The sequence below is a fragment of the Euleptes europaea genome, chromosome 6, assembly GCF_029931775.1.
Source record: "Euleptes europaea isolate rEulEur1 chromosome 6, rEulEur1.hap1, whole genome shotgun sequence".
Lineage (NCBI taxonomy): Eukaryota > Metazoa > Chordata > Lepidosauria > Squamata > Sphaerodactylidae > Euleptes > Euleptes europaea.
Genome location: NC_079317.1, coordinates 13,540,253 through 13,549,558, shown reverse-complemented (window position 1 = coordinate 13,549,558; position 9,306 = coordinate 13,540,253).

Sequence of the window (9,306 nt, the reverse complement as noted above, 5' to 3'; positions counted from 1 at the left end):
CTAGCCGCCTATTAGATCGAGTACTAGTGCATTCCAGAGGAAGATCCCTCCTACCAGTTTCCGAAACGTTTGACTGAGCAACGGCAGCAGCAATGACCGCTTTGAAAATGAACGCTGCCTTAATATCCAGAGAGCAGTTATACAAGGTGGTTAGAACACATACAGGGTTTGTTAACAAACAAATTTTTGAACAATGGTGGTTAGTTAATGTCATGTTATATGCCAAGCCGATCCATTGAACAGTCATTAGCATGAAGTTTAGGATTCTTAAGGACTTCAAGACATCAGCGGTGCCTTCTAAAGCAGAGCTACACCCTTCTAAAGCCATTGGCTTGAATGCATTTGGGGGTGGTGGACAGTGCCATCAAGTCACAGCTGACCTGTGGTGACCCCATAGGGCATGGGTGTCAAACATAAGACCCGGGGGCCGGATCCGGTCCCTTGAGAGCTTTTATCCAGCCCGCAAAGCAGCCACCCCATCCCACCCCAACTCTCAATGTGGGCTGGTGAGGCACGGCAAATGGAATGAGGAGTTTGTCAGGTCACGTATCATTTTGGACAAATAAGGTTAGTCTGAAGTTTGACACTGTGTATTAACTTTTATGATTATTAGATGCATCACTGTATGAGGTTTTGTATTTGATCACAGATTGATGTGAAGTTCTGATAAAGATGTTTTAGAAACGGGATCAGTAGCCGGCAACCCGTCTAGTACTGAAGAGATTATTTACAGCCATTTTTCTACCGATACTGAAGAGATGATTTATAACTTTATTTATTGACTGATCTACTGGTGTTGCATCATTGAAGAGATACCCACAACACATGGAAGAACAAGCTCAAGGATTGTATAAGGACTCTTGATTCTATGCCGGTAGAATTATTGTGTATTGTTACTTTGGATGTATTTCAGTCAGTATATATAGGTTGTTATAATGTCGGTACATAATTAAATCAATGAGTATTGTCCCTTAGCCACATGCTTTTGTATTTTGGGGTTTGATTGCAGTGTTGGTGTGGCGTGGCTACTATTTTTTCTTGATCAGCCCAACCAAGTGACATTTATCTCATATCCGGCCCTTGTAACAATTGAGATTGACACCCCTGCCATATGGTTTTCAAGGTGAGGGACAAACAGAGGTGGTTTGCCATTGCCTTCTCTGCGTAGTGACTCTGGACTTCCTTGATAATCTTCTACCCAAGTACTAACTAGGGTCGTCCCTGCTTAGCTTCCAAGATCTGACAGGATCAGGTTAGCCTGGACCATCCAGGTTAGGAATGGACTTAGAAGGGTGTAATTCTGTTTAGGTTTATACCACGAGTTGGATAAGACAATGAACAATTCTAGATTTTAACTCAAGTCTCACAACTTTCTTTGACCGTCACATTTAATATCATGAATGAATTGCAGGACAGTTTATGCCAGGGGTGTCAAACTCAATTGTAATGAGGGCTGGATATGAGATAAATGTCACTTGATTGGGCTGGGCCATGCTTTGCCAGCCCCGATCGAGGGTGGGGGGATGGGTGGCTGCCTTGGCTGGCTTGCGGGCCGGATAAGAGCTCTCAAGGAGCCGGAGCCAGCCCCTGGGCCTTATGTTTGACACCCCGGCCTATGGCCTAACTATTTTATCCAACCTTGAGTATCCCAGCATCTGTCAATACATTTGGCCAGCGTGATGTAGTGCTTAAGAGTGGTGGCCTCTAATCTGGAGAACCGGGTTTGATTCCCCATTCCTCCACATGAGCGGCGGACTCTAATCTGGTGAACTGGGTTGGTTTCCCACTCCTACACATGAAGCCAGCTGGGTGACCTGGGAGGGGCTGTGGCTCAGTGGTAGAGCATCTGCTTGGCATGCAGAAGGTCCCAGGTTCAATCCCTGGCACCTCCAGTTAAAGGGACTAGGCAAGTAGGTGATGTGAAAGACCTTTGCCTGAAACCCTGGAGAGTCACTGCTGGTCTGAGTAGATAATACGGAGTTTGATGGACGAAGGGTCTGATTCAGTATAAGGCAGCTTCATGTGTGACCTTGGGCTAGTCTCAGTTCTCTGAACTTTCTCAGCCCCACCTACCTCACAGGGTATCTGTTGTGGGGAGAGGAAGGGAAGGAGATTGTTAGCCAGTTTGATTCTCCTTAAAAGGTAGAGAAAGCTGGCATATAAAAAAACAACTTCTCTTCTTTTCTTTCCATATGGGAAAGCTGATTCTATAACTGCCCCCCACCAAACCTAAACTTGTGTTAAATTGCATTTAACAAGTATTGCACAACTCCCATCCCACCTCCACCCCCCATCAATTGTACTGTGGCCGCTCTCCTGGACTGGTTTTCCTTCGATGCTTGTGCAATCGAATGATGTTGGAACAAGTGGTCGTGCCAGGCATGCTTGCTATGACTTTTGAAATTATCTGTAGAGAGCAATCAGTCAATAATTAAACAATGCTGTGACTCACCGGAGCAAATCACTGCTAAGCAACAGCCGTTCCAGTTTTATGTACACTTGGAGAACCGCTCAAGATTATCCTTTCGTTATTAACAAAAAATGGCGATCGATTAAGAACCTAAGTGGAGATTTTTAGGTCTGGCTTATACAATCGGGCAGCGGAACATAAAAGGGAAAGTTTCTTGCCGGACTGTACCACTTTGAGACGCGGGGTATGTTGACTGCATCCCTCCACCAAATGTCCTATGTGCAGAAAGGGTCTTCTGAGGCATTACACATGAAGTCCTTCTGGATTGTCAAACGCTACATTCCACCAAGAACTGACACTCAGTTCTGTTGACTATGCACTGGCTTTCAGGTCCTAACTATGCATTACGTGAACATAAGAAAGGCCATGCTGGATCAGATCATCAAGTCCAGCAGTCTGTTCACACAGTGGCCAACCAACTGCCTCTAGGAAGCCCACAATCAAGACGACTGCAGCAGCAGCATCCTGCCTAGATCCTGACAACCTTATACATGCTTGGACATATAAAAAAAAAATCCTCTCTTTCTGTTTCTTTACAGTCATGTGGCATATGGAAGGGGAAATTTGGAGTAGCAAAGGGATGGAGTCTTTCCCTTCCCTGTTCCATACAAGCTTCCTTCCTCACCCAGGATTTCAAAAGAGTGTTTGCCTTTACATCTACACCTTTGGTACTAAGTGGTGGGGGGAAATGGCTTGGGGAGGGGGTGTGGACCTGAGCTGAGAAACAACACCAGGCAAAGAATGATTAAGGGCCCAATCCACTGGGCGTTTCTGTGCTCCAGGCTGCATAGTTAAATTGTGGAACTCTCTGCCCCAGGATGTGGTGATGGCTGCCAACTCAGAAGGCTTTAAGAGGGGAGTGAACATGTTCATGGAGGATGGGGCTATCTATGGCTACTAGTAAAAATGGATACTAGTCATGATGCATACCTATTCTCCAGGAGCAGAGGAGCATGCCTATTATATTAGGTGCCGTGGAACACAGGCAGGATAATGCTGCTGCAGCTGTCTTGCTTGTGGGCTTCCTAGAGGCACCTGGTTGGCCACTGTGTGAACAGACTGCTGAACTGGATGGACCTTGGTCTGATCCAGCAGGGCTTTTCTTATGTTCTTACGTTCTAAAAACACAAAGCGCCAGCTAGCAAATTCACTAATTTGTGGCCACAGCCTATCAAATTGTGACACTTGTCTGCGTTGCAGATCCTGCCTGATGTTGGATTGTAGAGCCAGAGCGGGTGTTTTATACTATGTTTGAAGCTGCTGCTGATCTGCAAACAAAAAAACCGTGTTTATCTAGCAGAGAACTACCCTATGCCAAAGAGGATGCCCCCACAATTTGGTTGATGATATCATCCCCCACCACCACCACCTGAGCTTGCTGCCAAAGGTTTGCATATCCTTAAGAACATAAGAAAGGCCATGGTGGGATCAGACCAAGGCCCATCAAATCCAGCAGCCTGTTCACACAGAGGTGCCTCTAGAAAGCCCCCAAACAAGACTACTGCAGCGGCACCATCCTGCCTGTGTTCATCAGCACCTAAAATAATAGGCATGCTCCTCTGGTCCTGGAGATAATAGGTATGCATCATGACTAGTAGCCATTTTAACTAGTAGCCATGAATACCCCTTTTCCCCCATCAACATGTCTACTCCCCCCTTAAATCCTTCCAGGTTGGCAGCCATCACCCCATCCTAGAGCAGGGAGTTCCACCATTTAACTATGTGTTGTGTGAAGAAATACTTCTTTTTATCTGTTTTGAATCCCTCCAGCTTCAGCAAATGACCCCGTGTTCTAGTATTATGGGAGAGGGAGAAAACGTCTCCCTGTCCACTCTTTCCAAACCATGCATAATTTTGTAGACCATCATTGTAGACCATTTTTTAAAAAGCATTTTGTAGACCATTTTTTAAAAAGCATTATTCAAGGTCTGAAAGGGGGGGATCTGCAAAACCCACCAAAATGCTGCAAGGGAGAGCTACTATAATTCCAGAAATGGTGGAATGGATCAGTGAATTATTTGAATTTCCTTTGATGTCAAAATTAACATATTTGGTGAAAAGGATCTCAGTAGATGACTTTAAGCTGAAGTGGCAACCATTATATGACAAATATACATGTGTTTAAAATCTCACTGTTTTATAGTGTGTAAAGGTAAAGGTCCCCTGTGCAAGCACCGGGTCATTCCTGACCCATGGGGTGACGTCATATCCCGACGTTTTCTAGGCAGTGTCTAGTGTCTAGATAGGCAAAAAGTTAAATCAGTACTTAGCTTCCGAAGTATGTAGTTTTAGTTTAAGTAATATAGAATACATATGCATAGGTATGTGTAAGCATTTTGTGGCTACAGTCAGTATTAGATTGTGTGTGTGTAAAGTGCCGTCAAGTCGCAGCCGACTTATGGCGACCCCTTTTGGGGTTTTCATGGCAACAGACTAACAGAGGTGGTTTGCCAGTGCCTTCCTCTGCACAGCAACCCTGGTATTCCTTGGTGGTCTCCCATCCAAATACTAACCAGGGCTGACCCTGCTTAGCTTCTGAGATCTGACGAGATCAGGCTAGCCTGGGCCATCCAGGTCAGGGCAGTATTAGATTACAAACTATTAATTAATTGCTTCCAATTTTTTGCATTGGGTGTGTATTTTAGAAAAATGATAAACTATAGATTAAGGTTAAAAATTCAATAATCTAAGCCTAAAGTTGGTGAAGGGGATATGAATATATCATTATATCGAAACTTGGGCACAGACATGCTTATATTTCTGTTTTTCCCCCTCATGTTTTTTTCCCCTTTTTATTTTTTCTGTATCCCTATATATAAAATAAAAAAAATATTCAAAAAAAAAGGCTGCAAGAGAATCAGAATTTGCTTGCTAGGTATGAAGTGATGTTTTACACCAAGCAGAACAGAAAACAGCGGGAAGGAAAGAGACCAGAGATAGCAACTGACCCGTAACTAGGGATGCCAAGGCTGGGTTGGGAAATTCCTGGAGATTTGGGGGTGAAACCTGGGGAGGGACCTCGGCAAGATACAATGCCACAGAGACCACCCTCCGGAGCAACCATTTCCTCCAAGGGAACTGATCTCTGTCATCTGGAGACGAGCGGTAATTCCAGGAGATCTCCAGGGCCCACCTGGAGTTTTGCCAGTCCAACTTTCAACTGTATCCTCATGCCAGGTATCCCTGTGAGGAACCCATGAACTTTATGAAGACACACTAGCCTCTTGAAGGCAGAAGGAACTTATTACGACCCATGGGGAGTTTGTGGGATGATACTACGTAACATAAAGAACCTATACCAACTGGAGAAATAAGGTGTCAGAGGAGGAACTGAAGAATAGAAACGGCCGTCTTCCTCTTCTGCCTGACATTTGTGAAAAGAACATAAAAAAGATTAGAATCATAGAATCATAGAGTTGGAAGGGACCACCAGGGTCATCAAGTCAAACCCCCTGTACAATGCAGGAAATTCACAACTACCTCCCTCCTCCACACCCCTAGTGACCAGAAGATGGCCTCCCTCTCATCATCTGCCTAAGGTCACAGAATCAGCATTGCTGACAGATGGCCATCTAACCTCCTCTTAAAAACCTCCAGGAAAGGAGAGCTCACCACCTCCCGAGGAAGCCTGTTCCACTGAGGAACTGCTCCAACTGTTAGAAAATTAGTCCCATCAGGACACAATATTAAGAACTATAAGGAATGAAAATTGTGATACTTACCTGTTACATGTATATTGTATACCTGCTTGGATAAGAGAATTGGTTGCACTAGTGTATATGATTATGGTCCATGTTGTTTTTCTTTGTTGTATATTTTGGAATAGGAATTGTTATGAATTTTTTGCCATTGAAATTTTGCATTTGAGATATTGGAATCTGTGGTTATTTGATTGCAACTATTGGTACACAGAAGTGTCTATGTTTATTAACTACCTGGAGGTTGGCAACCCTAATGACAGAGGATAAAGGCATATTTGAGCATAATCAAAAACAAAAACTATAGAACTGACTAAACAGCATCAGGAAGGGCAGTTTTTAATTGAATTCAGGATTACAAAAGCTGAAGATATTAAGGCGAGCCATGTCTTGGGCAGGACTCTTTGGGGACAATGGGAAGATTTGAGTTGGGAGGTTCCAGATGGTCACAGGGCACTTAACCTCTGAATTGTGTTAATGGTCAGTGATTGCATCTCATGTAAAGGACAATACAGGGAGAGGCATCTTTGTCTTCTTGCCTGGTGTGGCTTGATTGCTGATGGCACACCCTGATTTCTCCCAGAGAGACTTCCTTGGAAGCACTGCTTGGGGTCCTTGTCCCAGACTCCCCTGCTGTGTTCACCACTGCATACACACGAAGCTGCCTCATACTGAATCAGACCTGGGACCTTCCGCATGCCAAACAGAAGGTTCTCTGTGAGACACAAAACATGGCAGTTGCTCCCGATGTTTCGCATGTGCCTCATGGGACTTCCTCACAGCGTCACCCTGGCAGTATATCCCTTCAGGCTGGGATGGAGGGCATGCAGATAAAACAGAGGCTGGCAACAGCGACATCCAGACTAGACTACTGTAATGCATAGGGTTGCCAACCTTCAGGTGGTAAGATTGCAAAAAACATATATTGACAATGACAAAAATGGAAGTGCAGTAGTGTGACGTTTTCATACTACTGCACTTCCATTTTTGTCATTGTCAATATATGTTTTTTGCAATCATATCGAGAGCCAGTACTATCCTTATCTTAGCTAGACTATTTTAGTATTGTGCATTCTTATCTCAACCTCCAGGTGGTGGCTGGAGATCTCTGGCTATTACAACTGATCTCCGGACAACAGAAACCAGTTCCCCTGGAGAAAATGGCCGCTTTGGCGACTGGACTCTATGGCATTGGAAGTCCCTCCCCTCTCCAAACCCCTGTCTCCTCAGACTCCACCCCCAAAATCTTCAGGTGTTTCCCAACCCGGAGCTGGCAACCCCAGTAATGCAGTGGTCTTCCCTCAAAATAAATGCAGAAACTCCAAGCTGGCAGCCCTACCTCTCTATCCCTGTTTTCAATACTTTAAGCAGCTTGACCCACATAAACAATAATTAATGTAGCAAGTTTCACAATACCAACTTTGACTCAATTCTGGGGAGCCCCAGCACATTCAATTGTGATAAGCCCTTAAGAAAAAGGGGAAAAAAGAACAACGCCAACATACATACAACATATCAACAGAAGTATAGTGTCCAGATCACGCAAAGTGATGGTATCACTTTACTCTGCTCCGGTTAGACCTCACCTAGAGTACTGTGTTCAGTTTTGGGCACAGCAATTTAAGAAAGATGTAGACAAGTTGGAAAGTGTCCAGAGGAGGGCAACAAAGATGGTGAGGGGTCTGGAGACCAAGTCCTATGAGGAAAGGTTGAAGGAGCTGGGTATGTGAAGCCTGAAGAGAAGACTGAGGGGGATATGATAACCATCTTCAAGTACTTGAAGGGCTGTCATATAGAGGAGAGTGCCGAGTTGTTTTCTGTTGCCCCAGAAGGTCAGACCAGAACCAATGGGTTGAAATTAAATCAAAAGAGTTTCCATCTAGACACCAGGAAGATTTAGAGCGGTTCCTCAGTGGAACAGGCTTCCTTGGGAGGTGGTAAGCTCTTCTTCCGTGGAGGTTTTTAAGAAGAGGCTAACTGGCCATCTGTCAGCAATGCTGATTCTATGGCCTTAAGCAGATGCTGAGAGGGAGGGCATCTTGGCCATCGTCTGGGCATGGAGTAGGGGTCACTGGGTGTGTGTGGGGGGGAGGTCGTTGTGAATTTCCTGCATTGTGCAGGGGATAGGACTAGATGACCTTGGTGGTCCCTTCCATCTCTATGAGTCTATACCACTTATAACTAACCTGTATCAGAAATTAAGCGAATATCCCCAATGCACATACACACCAAAAAGATTTTACCCTTTTAAGACATGGAATATTTTTTTTAGCAGAAGCTGCAGTTAAACAGTTGAGCTATTTAGCTAGTGGCAGAAAAGACAGTTCCCTTTAGCCTCTTTCTAGCCGTCTTATGCCGCCAGCGTTCTCCTAACCACAGCTATGCTCTGACCTCATAGCTGAGGTCAAAAAGTACGGAAGCATTAATGACCCCCCTTTTTTGCCACATCGCTTGGACTGTGTTAGAGAGAACATGCCATTCAGAACAAGCCGCTCTCCCCACCCTGATGCTAGATGGATTTCATCCCAGCAGATAACAGCTCTGAAGATCCTTCCATTTCAGTTTTCCCCCCCTGCAGTGTGGTAGACGGGGCCAGTCTCGTATTGCAAAGTTCAACGAAAAGGCCATGAAGATGCATCACAACTGCTATCTTATTAAGGGAAACCTAACGTCCTCTTCTGGAAGGAGAAACTTTAAGTGGCTACTATGCCCCGTGGCGCAGAGTGGTAAGCTGCGGTACTGCAGTCCAACCTCTGCTCACGACCTGAGTTCGATCCCAACGGAAGTTGGTTTTAGGTAGCCGGCTCAAGGTTGACTCAGCCTTCCATCCTTCCGACATCGGTAAAATGAGTGCCCAGTTCGCTGGGGAAGGCACTGGCAAACCACCCAGTAAACATAGTCTGCCTAGACAACGTCGGGATGTGACGTCACCCCATGGGTCAGGAATGATTTGGTGCTTGCACAGGGGACCTTTACCTTTTTTATGCTACTTCTTAAGGATCTTTATGTTTTGAAGATGTTCTTTTGGGTTGAAAAAAATAATTTCCCCTGTACTACTTGCACGAAAAACAATTTTTTAACATAGAAAAGGGCAAGAGTCCAGTCGCACCTTAAAGACTAACAAAAATATTTTCTGGT